General features: G+C 50.4%; 1 protein-coding gene across 1 annotated transcript in view; it reads left to right on the plus strand.

Annotated features, from left to right (window-relative positions):
- Positions 1 to 4,744: 4,744 nt before the first annotated feature.
- ATP8B1 (ATPase phospholipid transporting 8B1) overlaps positions 4,745 to 20,607 on the plus strand; it is a 119,985-nt gene continuing 104,122 nt past the window's right edge. Inside the window, exon 1 of the mRNA XM_075532625.1 lies at positions 4,745 to 5,043. The gene's annotated coding sequence lies outside the window, so the exon portion shown is untranslated. The remainder of the gene's footprint in view (positions 5,044 to 20,607) is intronic.

Raw genomic sequence — 20,607 nt, forward strand, 5'->3', positions numbered from 1 at the left:
CTAATTCAGTTTAGAATTCAGTGGTTCTCAACCTTCCTAATGCCGTGACCCTTTCATACAGTTCCTCATGTTGTGGTGAACCCCACCCCCCAACCATAAAATTATTTATTTTTTGGGAACATTTCCTTCCTCTTATTTCTTTTTATAAATCACTTTATTGAAAAAAAAATCACTTTATTGGGGGCTCTTACAGCTCTTAAAACAATTCATACATCCATTGTATCAAGCACATTTTTATATTGGTTGCCACCATCATTTTCAAAACATTTTCTTTCTACTTGAGCCCTTGGTATCAGCTGCTTTTTGTCCCTCCCACCCTCATGAACCCTTGATAAATTATACATTATTATTATTTTCATATATTACACTGTCTGCTGTTTCCCTTCATACATGTTTCTGTTGTTTGTCCCCCTGGTGGGGGGCATAAAATTATTTTCGTTGCTACTTCATCACTGTCATTTTGCTACAGTTATGAAGCAGGCGACCCCTATGAAAATGTCATTCGATCCCAAAAGGGTCATGACCCACAGGTTGAAAACCGCAGGTTTAGATGGTATTTTATTAATACCATTCAGTGTATTGCTCTTTACAGTTCCATACAGATGTAACCGCCCAAACCAAACACACTGCCATCGAGTCGATTCTGACTCACTGCTATGGAAAGAGTAGAGCGGCCCCTGTGGGTCTCCCAGCCTGTAAAACCAGACAGTTGAGGAAGGGCTGGTGTGGGTTCAAAGGGCGGCGCTGTTGCGTGGCAGCTTATTACTTTAGTCATGTGACGCCATGGCTTGTTTCAGCTGGACAGTACTTACATTCTGATCCTGGTAGGAACAAAAAAAGAATAACTGTACCCTAATGTTATAAATTTACATACTCATGAGTACAAAAGGAAGAAACTAATTTTAATAGCATATTAAAGAATAACTTTTTTTAAATGGAAAACTGGGGAACCAAGGACAAGGATCTCCTCCCTGGGGGATGGACAACAGAAAAGTGGATGAAGGGAGATGTCGGAGAGTGTAAGATATGACAAAATAATAATAATATATAAATTATCATGGGTTCATGAGGGAGGGGGGGAATGAGGAGCTGATATCAAGGGCTCAAGCAGAAAGCAAATGTTTTGGAAATGATGATGGCAACAAATGTACAAATGTGCTGACACATGAATGGATGTACGGACTGTGATAAGGGTTGTATGAATCCCCAATAAAATGATTTTTTAAATGAAGGAAAGAATATTTGAAACTGATTGTGGTAGCAATTGTACAATATTGCATGATATGAGTGAACTATGGAATGATATGATATCTGTATTATCTCCCAATAAAATGGTTTGGGAAAAATTAACATTAAAGAATTCCTAAAAACCTACTACCATCAACTTAATTCCAACTCATAGCGACCCTAAGACCAAGAAGAACTGCCCCATGGAATGCTGGGAGCTGTGGATCTTTAAGAAAGCAGATGGACTCATCTTTCTTACTTGGCGTGCTGGTCCTTTCAAGCCACCAACCTCTTGGTGAGCAGCCCAGTGCTTACCCCACGGCACCACCAAGACTCCTATAAAATCTCTGGGCTATTAAGCATCATGTACCTGTGGGACACACTTTGGGACCTGGCGCTTCATATTCCTTTTGCCACCCAGTTGTGTAATGTATACTGTTGACTAGAAAACAAAAGAAGCCATTACATGTGACTTAAAAGTAAATAAGAGCAAGAAAAGCCCAGTAAGTCCAGAGGAATCTGGAAAAACACGCGTGCTAGAGACAAAGGAAGACATTATCTGGGTCTGTGTATGTTGTCTGAAATAGCACGTAGAAGGAAGTGGGGAAGAAGACTGTCTGAATCTTCTCATTCCATTGGGAGGCATCCTGCAGGTGTAGTGGTTACGTCTGAGGTTGCTAATCCCAAGGTCAGAAGTTGGAAACCACTTAGAGCTGGAAACAGTCTTAGAGTGAGGGTCTCGGAAACCCCCAGGGGCAGTGCTGCCCTGCCCGCTAGGGTCGCCGCGAGTCAGAATGGACTGGATGGTAATGAGTGTTTAGAGAACTCCATTTGGAGGAGCCCTGGCAGTGCAGTGGTTAAAGCATGCCACCGCCACCCCCAAAGTCAGGGGTTCAGACCCAGCGGCCCTTCTGCAGGGGAGAAAGGACGCATCCGTCGGCTCCTGCCAAGATGACAGAGCTGGAAACCCTGTGGAGCACCTGGACTCCATCCAATGGGGTCGCTATGCGTCGGAATAGACTGGCTGGCAGGGGGTCGATTTCATTTATTGCAGAGACAGAGTTACCAAGTGCTAAACCTGAAGCAGCGCTAGACAATGGCAGTGAAGAATGTACCTTCCAAGTGAGTTCCTCTTGACTGCCAAGCCCGGTTACAATAGCGCCTGGTGAGGCAAGACTAGCTTTTCCATTGGCAGTCAGTGCTTTAGCTTAAATGACCACGGGGTTCGCAAGAAACTAAATACAGGCAGTATCAGCTCCCTTTAAGAATCGCTTTGATGCTTTAGCTCTTATCTTGCAGGGAAAAAAATAATAATCTAGGAAATGAATTTTCAGTAAAACTGAGCTAATTCTCTTGACAACTCCCAGGGCCCCTTGTGCACAGGCGTGTTGCCAAGAAAAGGAAAGGGGCGGGGGTGGGGGGGAGCACCCTCAACAGTTGGAGGAAATTACAAAGGACAAGACCCTAAGCAACAGTTGCTCTTTTTAGAAACAGCTGTTTCTGCTCCATGTAACCCACCGTCCGTCCCCCACTCCAACCCCTCCCTCTGGCAACTTGCCCGGTAAAGGTGTTGGCCATCCCAAAGGGGGTGCCTTCTAAAGAAAACCAGGGTGCGGATTCAATCCCATCAGAGAAAGAATCCAGTTTGTGGGACATAGAGGCCATCTTTCAGGTGCCCCATAGAGCACGGTTCGAAATCCATCCTGGTTGCGGGCGGCAGAGACTTTCAATGATTAACTTGACTGGGCACCCCTAAATTTGGCACGGCTCTTCCAGAGAGGACAAGGGTCAGGACTTGCCCACACCTGCCACTTCCTCCATCTGCCACCTGCGCCGACCCATTCCGAGAGCCTCCTCCCAAAAGGCCAGGAAGGTGTGCACAGCCTTTTGGCAGAAACCTCTAGTCTTGTGGATTCACCTGTAACTTCATGAGACTTACCCTGACCACACTGAAGAAATGAATTAACCCTTTCATCTCTTAGGCCTCCCTCTTTAAAAGTTCACATTAATGTACCTATTTAACTGTAAAGGCATAGATGATACATAGATAGATAGATCGATCACCCAGGTCAACACACTAGAAGGCTCCTTTACCATCCCGCTCTCAGCTAATCTTGCTCTATTTGTTCAAAGTCCTGGGTGTTTCCAAAGGATCAGAGCTTCACGACTGGCCCATACAAGGTTGGTGGTTGGAACCACTGACCCAGGCCTTGGCCACTGAAAGCTCACAGCAGTTGCACTGTGCACCCACGAGGGCGCCAAGAGTCAGAAGGGGCTCCTCCCAACCTCCTAGCTGCAACCATCACCTTTAACCTGCAAGGTGCCTGACCAGCTCACTGGTGCATCCCAGTGCCCGGCCCCCAACAGACACTCAAATATGGCAATTTGTTCAACTGAGGAGGCGCAGAGCGATGAACTGACAGACCAGCACCACCACCTAATCAAAGATCAAGTTAGACTCAAGACACAAAGTTCATACATGAGGAGGCTTCAAGAAGTTTGTGGGGGGAAAACCCACGATGTTGTAACGCCAGTTTTGTTTCCCAGTAACTTCTTGAAGCGTGGACCACGAAGCTACCAACACTCTCTCTCCTCACAACTCCGGTCGTGGTTGAAATTGCGACTTTCTGAGTTCCCCCCCCCTCCTGGACTCTTCCTGACACCTCCCCCCCCTTACTCCCACCCCAAGATGGGAACCTGAACTCTAAGGGGGTGAGGTTGGCAGCTGAGGAGCTTGATGAGGACCTCTCTGGTTTGTGGGGGCAACAGGGGCATGTGTGACTGAGTCCGATGTCCCCTCTGGCATCCTTGGTTTCCCTTCACTCGTATCCCAGTGACCGGTCCATAGTAGGTGAACAATAAAAGCCGCGTGGGCAGAAAGTGGCTGGCGTGTGCTGTGCTGTACACGCAGCCGCAGAGGCGCGGTGCTCACTCTCGGAACCGCCAACGGCGTCAGCACGTTTCCAACCTGGCTGCGCGCTTCATTGGCGGCGCCTCAAGCGTCCGTGATCCCGAAACCCGCAAACGCGGGGGGCTTTGGTCTCCGCAGAAAGACAGAGTCTTGGGCGCTGTCGCTTCCCCGACTCTGTATGCGGCGAACCGCGACGCACATTCGGTGACCGCTCTCGAAACGTGACTTGGCATTGAGAGGGCACGGCTCGCCTTACCGAGGGAGCTCATGTCCAGGGCGCGCCGCGGCTCCGCCAGCTTTCCGGGCTGGCGCGGTCACCGACCGGGGGCGGCGGCCAGGCCGGCCCAGGACGACCGGAAAGCGACGCGGGCGGAGGACGGCCCCCGCCTGAGCCTCCGAACGGCGGGGGCGCGCTCGGGCCCGGCCGTGGCTCCACGGACTCCGCGGCGCGCCCAGGGCGCGGGCTGGGCTGGGCTGGGCTGTGCGCCCGCTCCGGGCTCGCCCGGCCTCTCCGCCCCGGGGAGGAGAGAGGGCGGGCGGACGGCGGGGCCCGCCCCCAGCCCCAGCCCTGCCGCCCGGCCGCTGCTGAGCCGAGAGACTGCAGGCACCACCCGAGCGGAGAAACCTGTTTGGCAGGTCCCGGGAGCGGAGGGAAAAGGGCGGCCGCAGAGGAAGGGCGCGCGGACGCGGGGCGGGGAGGCGGGGAGCCATTGGCGAGCTGCGAGGGCCGGAGGAGCTGCCGGAGCCGCCGCCAACTGGACACGCTGCCCGGGGCCCGGGCCAGCCCTCGTGCGCCATGAAGCGCTAGCGCCGCGGCTGGGCTGGACCGGGCTGCCAGGTGCGCAGCGAGCGCTCGGAGGGGCGAGCACCCGGCGGATGCCCTAACCTGGGCCCAGGAGCGCCAGGTAAGGGAGGGGCGCTGCTCCCGAGCCCGCCGGTCCTCTCCATCCTGCCGGCCCCGCCGGGTCCCCAGTCTCTCCGCTTGCCCTCGGGACGGACGGCTCGCAGCGCCTGGAGGCAGTGGCAGCAGCTGTCCGCGGCCCCGGAACCTTCGCGGGTGGGCTCTGGGTGGGGGCGCTGTGGACCCTGCGTGTTCAGGGAAGGGGAGGCAGCGCTGGCGGGCCTCGCGGGGCGATGGAGGGCCCTCGGGAGGTTCACCTGCCTAGGCGAGGGCACTGGAGCACGGAGCTCCAGGGAGGTGTGTGAGGGTCTTCGCTCTCCTGTGGCTATCACGTCCCGTGCCAGTGCTAAGCACAGACCAGCCTCTTCGCAGAATACCCCCGGCTTCTGTGCGGTGGCCCAGGTCCCTTGGGGGACCTCGGTAGGGGTCTATACCAACAGGTCCGAGAACTATTTGAGGGCCAGATGGTCCTGGTCGTGGCCGCACTTGGCAGAGGGATGGAGGCGCGGTCGTCGCTCGCAACCCTGCAGCATCGGGTCCAGGCATCCCCGGGCATTTTCGGAGCGACAAGGTGGGGAGGGTGGTGGAGAAAAGGGACACTGTTTTTCCGGGCGACTGCAGGGTCGTGCCCGCCAGCTCCCAGGGCACTGCGCCAGGCCCTCTCATTCACCCGCCTACGGTTGATGCCCAGCGCTGTCACCTCGCTGTGTGCGTGCATGCTAAGTGGCCACGTGTATGTGGGGGGTGGTGGTGGTGAGGGGGGCTCAGGGAAGGGGGGCTTCTTGGACTCCCGCTTGACCCGTGCCCTCAAGTGAAACAGAACCCTCCTGGTGCAGGCTCAAGCTCTCCTAGGGGTGTGCTCTGGTGCCCCCCCCTCCCCATGGACGACTCGGAGCCGGAGGAGGATTTAGAAGGTTCGCAAGGGGGTCTGGGGTGGACCCGTGTATGCAAGGAAGACTCAGCCACCAAAATGATTCCTCCCTCTGTCCGCTCAACCCCACCCACCCGTTGGCTCAGCCTTTGGCCAGCTCCCTGGTCCCCTGCGGAGCGCCCTGGACAGGAGTTCCCTCCCAGAGACTGGCTGCCAAGGTGACTTGAGAAAAGGTGGGCGCCCAGCTTCCTGGTTGCATTGCTTTCAAAATTTCTGCTCGGCACCCCACCTACCCCTTTAGAATGAAGGGAGCCAATGCTAGCAAAACGTCCGTGGGTAGGTGGTTTATAGGAACAAACAACAAAAAAGGAAAACACACACATTAAAGCACTAAGGAAAATCTCTACCAAATCAAAGTTAAAACCTCACAGCCCCTCAGTCTGGTGGCTTCCGAATAATGGAGACTGCAGGACCAGGAGATGGAGCCTGGAAGACTTCCTAGGCAGAATCCGGCTGTCACATGTTCCAACCTCCACCACGCAAGCAGACCTCCTTCCAGGGTCTCCTGCAGCAGCAATGACAAGGACCTATTGAGAAAAAACAAAATGTGAAGCAGAAGGTCAAACGGCTTACCTTCTGCAAGTGCTTTTGTCTTAGCCCTGAACTGCCCGTCGCTCCTGTGCTAGACTGAGGGCCTAGCGCAACCTTTCCTAATCCTTCACGCACTGGGCAAAGGATGGCTCATGGGTAGTAGCAGGTGGACTGCTCGGGGAGCAGCCATGCCTGCCCTGCTGACACGTAGGCCCTGCAGTCTGTACACCTCTCGTTAGGGAGCGGAAGTGTCCCCTTTGTCGGCAAGGAATTGCAACCCTTTCTCCTGTTGTGTCCCAGTCACTGTGTTTGTTGGTTGTTTTTTTTTAAATTTTCCATCAGTAGTATTAGTACTGCGCCGGGCGGTTTACAGTGGTTCTCTCCAAATAAGATGCATGCAGAGTCCCGCCGGGGACCATGCGTGCCATCGATATATATGACTTACACCGTGGCTGCTGTCAAGCGTTCTTTCAGCTTTTAAGACAAAAAAATGTTTTCATTTGCTGTTTGCTGCCCTTCATTGATTCCAACTCAGGGCACCGCCACGGATGCCGGGCTCGGCCTTGGCTTCTCCCGGCCCTGGTCTCAGGATTCTGCCCAGCCGCCAGGCTTGTCTCCCAAAGAACCTCTGAGTGGATCCTCGGCGAACCGCTGCAGCTTAACCCTTTATACCCTCAGGGACTTAGATCGTCTTGTGCTCATTATTACTTGTTAGTGGTAGAATGATGAGGGTTTTGTTTTTAATTGCTGCTTTGAGAGAATGATTTAGGAAGGCAAAAGTAGTTGCCAAGTGGAGGTCACGGGCAGGCCTGGTTTGGTCCTCCGGCACGCTGTCAGGCTCCGAGACCATAGAACTGATCATCCAGTAAAAGGTTTCTTCTTCTGAATCCTCTTCTGCCCTGTCCCTCCCGTCCAATCCCTCCCCTGCCCTACCTTTTAAAAAACGTCATGAAAAAAATCTCCATTTAGATTCCAATACAAAGTTCCATTCTGTTTCCTTCCAAGTGCTCAGATTTTGTGTGGGACTGCTGCTAACAGCCAGGTCAGCAGTTCAAAACCACCAGCTGTGCTGAGAGAGGAAGGCGAGGCTTTCCATTCCCGTGAAGATTTAGTCTTGGAAACCCACAGGGGAAATTCTACTCTGACCTCTAGGGGTTACTAAGAGTCAGAATCGACTCGATCGATGGCCGTGTGTTTGAGTTTTGGGATCTGTAGATGAAGATTTTAAAATCTTCAGTAGAAGGACCTCAGAACCCAGGCTGCACCTCTGTTGAGGATGAGATGCGGACACACAAGTATGGATGCTTTCCATTTTATTCGACAGATTTGAAAAGCTGTGGGGTGGTGCCTGGGTGTTTAGTATGTTTTTGCTCATGCCCCAATGGTCTGAATTCCATTTATTGTTTTCTAAAACTGCATTCCTGGAATACAGATGGCTCTTATATGTCATTATAAACCCAAATCCCACTGCTGCCGAGTCAATTCCTGTGAGATTTTAAATCTAGTTACCTTTCCTCTTTAGTGTAAACTCTCTCATGGAAAATGATGCCCGTGCTGTGGTGAATGTCGATGGACTTGCTTCTTAAGATCTCAGAACAGGTTATTTGTGGTTTATGTCCCATATCTCTAAAGAAATCCACCTTTGAAGGTTTTTTTGTTTGTTTGTTTTGTTTTCCCTAAAGCACTTGTTTTTTTGTAAGTTGCTTCTAGTCTAGTCACACGGAAGTTCTGTGGGGTCTCGGGGTAGCTTGGGAGTTGCAGGTTGTTTTGCGGGCATCACTCAATTAGATAAACTGCATCCCTGCCTGTAGGCTGCTTGTTATGTGTTGAGATAAGTAAAGATGAACTTGCTGCTGCTGTTGCTGTTTGCCCTGGAGTTGAATCTGACACAGTGATCCTAAAGAACAGAGGGGAACGGCCCCCATGGGATTGCCTAGGCTGAGGTCTTCCAGGAAAGACAAGGCTTCCTGCTCCGCTAATGATTTAGTCTCAGAAATCCCACGGAGTAGGTCTGTTCTGTCCTGTAGGGTCCCTGTGAGTCAGATCCAACTTGCTGATAAGGGGGCTTGAGCTCTGTTTTGCAGATCATCCTGGAAACTGATGGCAGGGTAGGTGATGGGATCTGATCTCCAACCTATTGGTAGCAGCCAAATGCTTATGAGTGGTAATAACAGAAAAATAAGGGGCTTTAATATCATTCAAGGAACCCTGGTGGCCTAGTGGGTTACGAATCAGGCTGCTAACTGTAAGGTCAGCAATTCAAACCCACTGGCTGTTCCCCAAGGAGCTATGTATTGTGTTGCTACCTGCTTCTCAGGAGAAAGATGAGTCTTTTTACGCCCGGGAAGAGTGCATGCTCAGAAAACCCACAGGGGCGGTTCTACCCTGCCTGGAGGGTCGCTATGAGCTGGCATCCACTTGATGACCGTGAGTTTGTGAGTTGTTATCTTTCTTTACACCACGAACCACATCACTCACAGACCCTGTACCAGCTACAAGTAAGACTCAGTCTAAGATCGTCCTGCAAAATAATAATTTATAAATTATCAAGGGTTCATGAGGGAGGGGGTGGGATGGGTAAAAATGAGGTGCTGAAGTTAGGGGTTTAGGTGGAGAGCAAAGATTATGAGAATGATGAATGTACAAATGATGAGGGCAATGAATGTACAATTGATGTATGTATGGATTGTGATAAGAGTTGTATGAGCCCCTAATCAAATGATTTAAAAAATAAATAATTTTTTAAAAACAGGATCGTCCTGTATCGTTGGATACCTGGCATTTTTAAGAGGCTAGAAAATGTGTGTGTGTGTGTGTGTGTGTGTGTGACCATCCTTATTTCTCATTTTTATTCTTAGAAAACAAAGGACTTTTGATCACATTTGTACTTTCCTGAGACTTTGTTTTATTTCATAAAAGTCTCATCTTGTAAAAAGTCTCATTTGGTCACGTGTTTAGTGAGATGTGGTCCACCTATCGTACAATTTAATCAGTCAATTTTATTAAGTTCCATGCAGTCACCAGCACAATCAACCTCAGAGCATTTTCTTTTTCTTCTTCTTCTTCTTTTTTTGACTACGGATACTTTAAATGCTTCACACTTGTTAGTAAAGTGTCGCTCCAACTGTCCTCCGTGGGCGAGGGGTTTGCTAGCTGGTCCTAGGAGCAAGAGCGTAGGCCCCACAGTAGGTGACAGGCAGCAGCCCCACGTGTGGAGTCCTGAGCGTTGGGTTGAGAGGGAGGCTCCCTGGCTTCCTTCCTACTGCAGAGCCTGGAGCAAATTGCTTAATCTCCCTTCAGTCGCCTCATCCGGGAGATGGCATAATAAGAGCGCTGCCTCATGAGGTTGCCTGATAAAGTCCAAACGAGAGAAGTCCTGTAAGGGGCTCGCACAGCACAGCACTTCATCAAAGGTAGTCATTACCGTTGTTGTACATGCTGTGGTTTCCAGACGGCCCATCTTAGGCTCCAAAAGGGGCTCTGGTTGTACACTGGGCTGTTCCCGGCAAGGTCAGCCGTTTGTCCCTGCCAGCCCCCTCCCTCCCCCCACCCGCCCCCTGGGAGATGAAGGAAGGGTTCTGCTCCTGAGAAGACTTTCAGCCTCTTCTATCGTATAGGGGCCCTGTATCCACTCGATGGCAGAATCCACTCGATGGCAGTGGACACATTTGGGGGGGAGGGGCTCTTGGTGGTAGTATCAGGTACGCATTGGACCCCCCAGCCTCTCTGTGGGTGAACAATGAAGCTGTCTACTTCTATACAGATGGATAGCCCCGGAAACTCAACAGGATCTCTGGGAATGTGGGTGGGTTGTCTTGTGGAGTCCATGGGCGTCGCCAGCAGTTAAGAGTAAAGCATTATGCTACTAACCCAAAAGTTAGGACCTCAGACTCCCTACCCCGAGGTGCCTGGGATGAAAGGTCTGGTGATCTGCTACTGAAAAGTTTTCAACCATTGAAAACCCGGCAGAGCACTGTTTCCCTGTGACATGCGTGTGGTCACCGTGAGTTGGAATCGAGTCAGCTGGAAATGGTTTGATTTGGTTTTCATTTTACTTGGCGCTAGGCGCTGGCAAGGCAAAGCTCGGAAGCTCTCAATTCAGGGCTCCGGTTGTCCTGTGGGGCAGTCTGGGGGGCTTAGTGACCTCCTACCTTGCACTAGTGTCATGGGCACTCAATTAGCCCTGAGATGTCAAGGCCCCTCTCTCCCGGAGGCAGGGCTACATCTCCCTGTATTACAGCGGCCGGGGCGGTGGGGGGCACACATGAGCACTGCTGTGTCTTCCTCACCCTCCTGCCAGCCCCCTTCTTCTTGCCTTCATCCTACATACTCCCATTTTTTTTTGATTGGTTTTGTTTTTTAACTTAGTAATTCCCATTTTCTGCTTAGTACTCAACTCAGAGTTTCTGAAGCGTGTAGCTACTTGAAAGGAGCCTGTGGTCTGTGTGCCAGCCCCTCCGAGTCAGCGGGTAAGGGTAGGCTGTGGGGCCAAGGAATGCCTGGTACAAAATCCTATCTGTTCACTCATCGTTCAGAACAGAGTCCCTCCTCCTACATGACAGCACCGTGATGCTCACAGTGATGAGCTGGGTGAGCTTCTTCTTGGTCCTTCTCAGTCCTCCTGCTCTGAGCATTGGGGTCCCCCTGAATGGGGTGGGGTGCCTCAGACCTGCGAACACTTCCAGACCACTTCCCCTTTTCGGGCCTGTGTTTCCTCTCAAGGTTCTGTGAGTGGGGAGTGATTGGCAGGTGAAGACTAGGCCTGGAGCTGAGAGGGATGGGTTGCAGAAGTCCACCTAAGCTGGGAAGAGGCCCAACACCCTTGTCCCCTTGTCTGGGGCTTGCCTTCCTTATCGTCAGTGTGACCCAGAACCTCCCCTGGTACTTCTGCCTTGAGTCAGCCTATAGCTCGACCTTTGGCTGGTGGCTTCGGTCGCTATTTGCAGGCCTGTTGTTTATGGCTCCAGCTCTTTGCCCAGTGGCTTTTGTTCCACCAGAGCGGAGGTTTGTTTGATTTAGGGCAGCCAGCCTTGCAAATCAGTTTTCTAACCTTTACTCAAAACGCACTGAGCTAGAAAAGTCCATGTTCGAAAGCCTCGGGCTCCAAAACTGCCCTCTCACTGGGTGCCCGGTCTCGCTGTTGGAGAACACTCCGTGGTTGGATAGATTTTGTAGACGGTGGTGGGACCTGTTCATAGATCCAGACTCCGAGGCCACCTGCTGTGATCACCTGCTGGCCCATCTACCATCTGTGCCCTTGGAAAAAAAAGAACTGCCCATTTTCCACAAGAAAATAGATCATCATTGTTGGACGGGGGAGTGGGGGTGGGGTAGTCAGGTAGGTTCTCTTCTAGTGGGAAGGGTCAGGTCTGGTATGTTTCAGGTGAGGAAACCAAACTCATGGCCACTGAGTCAATGCCAACACTTCGAGACCCTGTGGGACAGCAGAATTTGCCTGCTGAGTTTCTGAGACTGTAACTCTTAAATGGAGTAGAAAGCCTCACCTTCCTTCCATGGAGTTGCTGGTGGTGTTGAACTGCTAACAGTCCAGTGCATAACCCATTAACCCACCAGGGTCCCCCCCCCCTCCAGAAGGTGGTGCAAACAGCACAGAACCCCAACGGTTGGCTGGAACTCAGTCAAAGGCACCTTGAAAGACAGGCCTTAGAGGTCTGCTTCAGAGAGGCCAAGGCCTTCAAGGCTGAGCAAGTGGTTCCACTGCACACACTTGGGGTTGTAGGAGTGGGATTGGGGGGTGGGAACCAACTGGGTGGCAAATAACAGCCACAATTGGAATGTGAGAGTGTGGGTCCTCTAGACCAGGCATTGGCAGCTGTATGTAAACAGCTGGGAGCCCTGATGGCATTATGGTTGTGCCTGGGGCTAGAACTACAAGGTCAGCAGTTTGAAACCACCAGCTGCTCTGTGGGAGAAAGATGAGGCTTCCTACCACGTAAGGAGTTGTGGTCTCAGACACCCACAGGGGCAGTTCTACAGGCGGTACTACAGGGTTGCTATGAGTTGGAATCGACTCGATGGGAATGAGTTTGGGTTTCGGAGTTTTTAATGTAAGGAGCCAGAGCTTTTGGTAAACTGGGAACCCAGTGTGGGGAGTTCCCATGTCACAGTCATCCTGAGTGGTCCAACAGAACCTGTGCTTTGTTTCTGGTACCAGAACACCTTTTGGCTGGGGTGGGAGGGAGGCACAAGCCCTGGGGGAGCAGGGGTTAAGTGCTGGGCAGCCAGCCAGAGGCCAGCAGTTGGAACCCCCAGCCCACAGAGGGAGAAAGATGTAGCAGCAGGCTTCTGAAATCAGCCCCCCAACCCCACAAGCGCTGCCCTACTCTGTCCTCCACGGTTGCTGTGACTCAGTGGGCCCTGTAGCCTCGGGCTTGCCACGGGGCCTTATGAGCTCATCTTCTTTGTGTGGAAGAGGCTTTCTTGGCAGTTGCTGAAATTTTCTTCTCTTGGGTCACATTTAATTTTTAGCAAACATGGATGAAGATGGATAAGGGCATGTCCTATTTCACACCACGGTTTCCTCCAAGATTGCTTGGCCGTGGCATCGGAGGGTACAAGTGGGAGGATGGCTGTGTGGAGCTGCCCCAGGAGTGCCACCACACACTTCTGCTCCCTGCCCCTGCCAGCACAGCACCCTCCTTCACCCAACTGGGCCTTGTCTTGACTCCTGTTGCCCTCACTGCTAATGCAGGTGCAGAGCTCGGGTGACCAGACCCCATGGGCAGGCGTCCTCTGTGAACCAAAATTGCCTTCCAGAGAGAGGTCATTGTGTAGTGGAGAGAAAATGTCTGACTTCTCCTTGAGAATAGACTTGAATTAAAAATAATTATTATTCTTTGATAGTGGAAAATGTGAGGACGGAATACTTTAAAGCCAGGCTGTTTTTCCATGACATAGGTTTGAAAATAAACTTTAAGACAAAAGTTTAGTAAAAAAAAAAAAGTTTAGTAATAGACCCTTATAGACGAGCAGAGTTATCAAAAGCTGTGTGTCTGTAATAATGTGCTTCTGCGAGTAACTATGGTAAGAAGCCAGATGTTCTCTGTCAGGATCCGTTGTCCATCCAGTAGGTTTAAGAAGTTGCAGCCTGCACCGTCTGGAGAACTGTGGCGTCTCATGAGTGAGTATGTGTGCTCACCCACTCACTGCAGCGAGTCGACTCTGACTTTGAGGAGCCCCCAGGACAGAGCGAAACAGCCCCTGTGGGTTTCTGAGATGGTAAATCTTCACAGGAGCAGAAAACCTCGTCTTTCTCTGGAGGAGTGGCTGGTGGGTATGAACTACTGACCTTGAGGTTAGCAGCCCCGTTTGTTAACGCACCAGGGATGCTTCTGCTCATGCTGTACTCTTAAAATTAGCCTTCTCTTGTTATAAAAAGCAGGATTTTTATCTTCAAGTAAGAAAAAAAATCTTTATAACAGACCCAGAATTCCTGTAGCTTATTCCATGCCCAGGGATTTGGGTCTGAGGGGGCTCATCTCTCAGAGGTTTGGTACTTTGTCTACCTCAAGTTGATTAGAGATATATAGGGTGGGCTTGTCAGCCTTCCGCTTCTCCTTCTTGGGGGAGAAACTTTGGGGACAAAGTTTGAGAAGTTTACTCAGGACATGAGCGAGGTCTTGAGTGACATCAGATGCATCCTGGATCTTTGAGGTCCCTTGGGCCAGCGCTCTTAAAAGCGGATGAAAATTTGCTTTGGCCCTGTATGCTTGGCTAAAAATTTGTCTTCTTCCAGAGTTCAGGCTTCAGGGTCCCCCCAAAAGCAAAACTGGTGGTTTTTCCTATTAAACTTCCTGTCTTCTAAGCCGGTCCACAGAGGGCCATTCGAGGTAATTCCTCAGACCCGTCTGGTCAGAGTAGAGAGCACAAACCCCGAGCCCAGCCCACCGGCTGCCTGTTCAACAGAGCTTCAAGGGGCACAGTCTCTGTCCCAGGCACTGTCCTGGGCACTTGTCCTCTATCAGTGCACAAGAAGATAAAGGTCGACCCCCATGGGGTCTACAGCCTAGAGAGGAGACATGGACGGTAAATGACAAGTACATCATATGGTATGCTCTAAGGTGTTGCCATCAAGTCAATTCCGACTCACAGTGACCCTGGAAGGTGCAATCTAAGTGCCCCTACGAGGCTTCTGGCCAGGCATCCTTACAGGTGCAGACAGCCCCAGCTTTCTCTCACACCGAGGCAGATCTGAGCACGCCTTTGGTGAGCAGCAGAGTTTTAACTGCTTTATGACCAGCACTCCTTTCAAAGCTGTTCCCAACTAAAAAATCTCATTGTCTTTCAGTTGATTCTGCCAGTGACTGCTCCCACAAGGCAGAAGTGGAACTGACTGCTTTCATTCTTTATGAGAGCAGAAAGCCTCATCTTTCTCCTGGTGGGTTGGAACTCCTGACCTTGTGGTTAGCAGCCCAATACAATCGGGGCTTCATTCAAATACTGTATATACTTGAATATAAGCCAACCTTAGTATAAGTCGAGGTACCTAATTATTACCTGGGAAACCAGAAAAACTGATTGACTCGAGTATAAGCCCAGGGTGGGAAATGCAGGATGTGAATTAACACAGAGACCAGAGGGGAGAGATGGAGCACAGCCACAGACACATCCTTACCAGTTCAGCTGCCGGCGTAAGTGAATCACTACGGGTGCTTCTGCGAATTGGGGCCGTCCACGTCACAGGATGGTTCTGATTTGTTAGATGTGACTAAACAAACATCCACTGACCCGTGTATAAGCCGAACCCTCATTTTTCAGCTTATACACAAATATATACGGTATGTTCTGGAATAGAAAGACACCATTAAGCAGGGTAAAGGAAGTTGGGATAGGGGGAGCTTGGGTTGTGATTTGAAACAGCCTGGGGGAAGCCCCAGCTAGGAGGGCAGGGTCACTGGGCACAGAAGCCTGTCTGAGGCTGGGATGCCAGGCTGGCCACTGCTTTGTCAGCAAGAGTGGGGAGGGAGAAGTCTCCAGCAGAATGTACCTAGAGCCAGGTGTCTCTGAGCTTCCCTGGCTTTTCCCACATTCTGTGGGGCAGGGTGGTGGGGTGGGAGGACAGCCCGGGGTGTTGCTAACTGGAATGGTGGGATCTTCCTGGGGTTTTGAAAAAATCTCCCTTCTGGCGGCCAGGTAGAGAGAAGACTTGCTCCTAAACCGAGAGGCTGATGAGCCAATGATGAGGGAGTTCAGAGAGCCAAGCTGTGGAAGGCAGAGAGAGCATTTAGATCCATGTAGTTCAGTTCCGCTTGGATTTGACTGGATGGTGGATAGATGTTAAAAAGGAGCAGATTCAGATGTGGGGTCCAGGAGGAGGAGGAGAGGACCTGGAGAGATCTCTCTAGGCAGAGCCAGGGTGGAGTTTCAAAATGCTATGCCTTCCAGGCTTCGTGTAATAGGTTATAAAGAGGCTCTTATATCTACTACTTATATCACCGTGTTTATCATCGGAGCATGTCTTCCACATGGAGGAGAATAAGGGGATTTATGTGTGTGTGTGTGGGGGGGAGACAGTATGTGGGAAGGCCAATGGGAGGCTCACTCATTCACTGCCCTTGAGTTGAGACTGACTCACAGTGACCCTGTGGACAGGGTAGAACTGCCCCTGTGAGTTCCCAAGACTGTAATTGTTTATGGGAGTAGAAAGTCCGGCCTTCCTCCCAAGGAGCTGCGGGTGGATTTGAACTGGCAATCTTGCAGATCGCAGCCCAACATGTAACCACTACACCAACCAGGGCTCCTAATTTACTTCTTGGGAGGAAGATGGCCTGTAATCTTGTAATCTTCAGGTTGGGCAGGCAAAAATGAAAATAGGGTGCCGCTGGGACTGCCCCACACGTGTGATGTGACTGTGGTCACCCCAGCTTTGATGTATCTGGCCCCACACCCTCTCTTCCCTCCCCCAACACACAGTCTTTTGCTTAATTGGAAGGCTGAACTATTTGGGCCTTATCCCAACCCTCAACCCCTGTCAGATACAGGCTGCCTCCCGCCCTCAATCTCTGAGCACATGGTCCTTTTTTAACAGCTTTATTGACATACAATTCATGCCCCAGTCAACCCAGCCTTTCAAAGTGTATGATTCAGTGGTTTTTAGAATACCCAGAGAGTTGAGCAACCAGCAGGAGTCTGTTTGGGAATCTTTGTATCGCATCCAAAAGGTGGACTAGCCTTTGGTGAGGAAGGGCCCCTTAGCAGAGAACAGGAAGCCCAACCAGGCCAGTGCGGATGGTGACTGTGGAGGGTGAAGAGGAGAGAGAGAGAAGGAAAGAAGGGGAAGTGGAGACAGAGAGAAATCGATGATAGATAGATAGCGTCTTAGTCCCTAGTTCCTCCAGCCTCTGATCTACCTTCTGTCTCTATGGCTTTGACTGTTCATCCTGCGATTCTATAGAAAGGAAACTTCTGTGACAGACTCCCTTCACTTAGCGCAATACCCGAAGTTCCAAGGCTCATCCCTGTGGAGACCCACATGCGATTGTTCTTGTGCTGGGCCCAACCCATAGGGACCCCATGCGACAGTGTAGGATTGCCCTAAGCCAGTGGTTCTCAGCCTTCTTCATGCTGTGACCCTCTAATACAGTTCCTCATGTTGTGGGGACCCCATATGTGGGCGTATCTGCATGTGGGCGGACCCTCCTGGAGACAGATAGAAGAGTGATGTCTTGGTTCTTAAGACTAACGGAAATCTGGTCTTAGGCGACCCCTATGAAAGGGTCGTGCGACCCCCAAAAGGGTCGTGACCCCCAGATTGAGAACCGCTGCCCTAAGGGGTTGCCTAAACTGTAATAATCTTAAGGGTGGGGGGCAGTTGCCAAATATTTTCACTCTCAGAGCTGCTGGTAGGTTTCAATGCCAATCTTTCTGTTAGCAGCCACATGCGCAACCATCTGTCTGTCTGTCTACCTACTTACCTATAAACTCTCCCAGTGTCAGGTGTGTGCACTCATTTGTTCTCTTTCACCATGGAATATGAGGGTAGAGGTTGGACTGCAGTTGCGAGCTGGTGCTGGGTGGACAGCACCAGTCAGGAGAAGCTTGACGTAGTCAATAGGAACAGCATGCGCCGAGCCCCTGGGGTAGGTGAGCTGGGAGTGTGTGCCAGAGTACTCAGGGGGGAGGGATGGGACGGAGTAGGCAGGGGGCCCCATAAGGAAGCCATGGCCAGAATAATACTTAACGGGGAAGGGACGGCATGATTGGATTTCTAGTTTGAGTTGACTCCAGAATGTGTTGTGCGAATGGCTAGAGGACCGAGGGAAAGTCAAAAAGCAGGAGGGGGGCTAGTTCGAGGCTCCGGGACAGAGATGATGGAGACTTGGACCAGGATGACAGGGGTGCAGAGGAGAGATGGATGGTAGCAACTGGGTTTTAGATGGTGGATTCTTAGTCTTGGTGATGGATTGGATTTGAGGACTGCATAGAAGGGAAGAATGCGTGTCCGAGATTTTTAGCTAAAAACCAAACAAACCCTGAAGATTATGATGTCACTTACGGAGAGAGCAGGTTCAAAAGACTGAAGAGTTTAATTGTGTCAAGTTCAGGTTGCCGGGATACCCAGGAGTGGGCAGTTGAGTGTAACTCTGCAAAGAGGGAGTTGGCAGCATGGTGTTGATCTTGAAGAGGTCCTCAGGGGCACTGGGCGAGTTTATGAACCCAGTCCTCCCTATCATTATTGCTGACCTTTTCATTGAAGACAATGTACACTTTCTTGTTGAGAATGTACACAGCAACCTCCACCAATTCAACACTCCCTGCAGGTAGTACTCAGTGATGTTGGTGGCATTCTTCAAATTGTGCACCCATGCCGGTCGTCCTTTTCTGAGTTAGTATCGCCTCACCACCCTAGCTGTTCATTTGAGGTGTTGTCCATTTGATCCCACATAGATAGATCTTCTAGGAGCCCGATGTTCATGGAAGACATTCCGTAGGAGAGCCACTAAACTGTTGTTTGGTTTTTGGTTCACGGTTTAAAGATGATCTCAGAGAAATCCTTTGGGGGCATTCGTCCAGCCCCCGTGGGCTCCAGGAAGTCTGAAGCCTATGAGAATTTGGAATTCAATCCTGAAGTTCTCCCCTGCTTTTGATCAGAATTCTTTGATCAAAGAATCTTTCTATCAAACCATTAGTAGGCGGGCACCCTTCATTTATCCTTGTCTCATAGAAGAGGAGACGGTACGCCACACACCCATCTCCTCTTGCTCTTCCTGGCTTTCCTTCTTTCTCTCTTGAAACTCACTGCCAGCGAGTCGCTTCCAACTCATAGCGACCCTGTAAGACAGAGACGGTAAATGTTTCAGGAGTAGAAAGCCTTATCTTTCTCCTCTGAAGTGGCTAGCAGTTTGGGCTGGTTGGCCTTGTGTTTCGCAGTCTATAGGAAGACCTACTACGCTGCCAGGACTCCTTTCTTTCTCTACTGCTCCAAGGAAATAGAGACCACTTGTGCCTTGGGTGGCCACTTGCCAGCTTCTAAGACCTCAATTTCTATGCAAAGAACTAGGAGGTAGAACAGAGGCACCAAACATAGTTTTAGGCCATTAGCCCTGTGATGTCTCATGAAACCATGACCCCAGACAAAAGGAGCCAAATCCCACACGAGGTGTTTGCCAACCTGTGAATTGTTGGGATGTCTGTAAGCATTCAGAGAGTTGCACAGACCCTGCTCTCTCGACCAAAATGACAGTGGAAGGCGACTGCACTCTGTTTCAGACATTCAAAATGTGTATCAGCAGAGGCAGGACATAGCCAGTTTGTCTATAATAAAAACTGGTTCAAGTCACGGAATTGCTTTTGGAAATGGGCTGTAAAGGACCTAAGTGGCCTAGCCTAAATACCACATCATGCTTTTGTGATGTTTAGGGGGAGCTCTTCCGGAAAACTCCCTGCCATGGCATTTTCAGTCGCCTCGTATGCACGTGAAAGCTAATCAAAGCATAAAGAAGAGGCAGTCGAAAAATGGATGCCTTTGAATTGTGGTGCTGGCGACGAATATTGACAACACCAATGTCATTATTTTGATGGAAGGCCAAAAGAACAAACGCATTTGTCTTGGAAGAAGGACAGTAGAATTCCTGCTTCTTCCAAACAAAGATGGAGGGATGTCGTCTCACATCCTCAGGGAAAGGAACCGTTTCTGGAAAAGGTCATCATGCCTGGTGAAGTGGAGGGCTGGTGACAAAGAAGACCGTGGAGCAAATGGACAGACACAGCGGCCGCAACAATGGGTTCAAACACAACAGCGGTGAGCTTGGCGCGGGACTGGGCAGCACTTCCTTCTGAAGGGCATCAGAACCAGCTCGCCGGCACCTAACAACCCCAGAGGGTTGACTACGGGCTCTTTAGAAAGTTTATAACATTTCAAAGGAATCCCTTTTATCTGAAGCCTTCCTCCTTATCCCCATCTTGAGAGATTGCAATTTTTCTGAAATGTCTAAGAGTACAACTTTTATGTTGTCTTTGTAATCATATAAAGTTATGGGTCATGCCCTTTGGATGTAAATTGGTGAGCTTGTTCCGAGGGAGTTTCAAAAGTTTGTGGACAAATTCTACTGTCCTGTAATTCCATTTTTCCACGAAACCTCTGAAGCCCCTCGTGTGGTTTTAATTGTACTTGGCGTTGGACTAAGGCCATATAAAGGTTGACTCCCATTGCCAAGACACAAGTGCGTGTTACTTGCTAGTAAAACTGTGTATGTGGTGCTGCTAGAGCCACTAGGCAATTGACTCTAGTCCCTAGTAACCTTTGACTTTTATAGGAGTGTGACAGGGCGCCATGTCTTCAGGATTTGTATTTGAATATTTATTCAACAATCTTAGGGGGGGAAAACAAATCTTTTTTTTTTTTGGTCCTCCATGTAATTTGGGGATCATTTTTCTGTCCCAACATGTTCAAACTCGGTGTGGCTCTCTGTATCTGGCTGCATTTTTATGAATCTGCTTACTGGAAGCGACAGATATGATCTCTTCCTTGTGCACAAGCACATCTTACTCGTGTTTTAACTCTTTTTTCCACATTCTTGTTGAGCGCCGAGTATTCATAAGCCATGAGGACAGTTTGCCTTCGAGGAAACCCAGTGAAAATCACCT

This window comes from Tenrec ecaudatus, chromosome 15, assembly GCF_050624435.1.
Source record: "Tenrec ecaudatus isolate mTenEca1 chromosome 15, mTenEca1.hap1, whole genome shotgun sequence".
In the NCBI taxonomy this organism is placed as follows: Eukaryota; Metazoa; Chordata; class Mammalia; order Afrosoricida; family Tenrecidae; genus Tenrec; species Tenrec ecaudatus.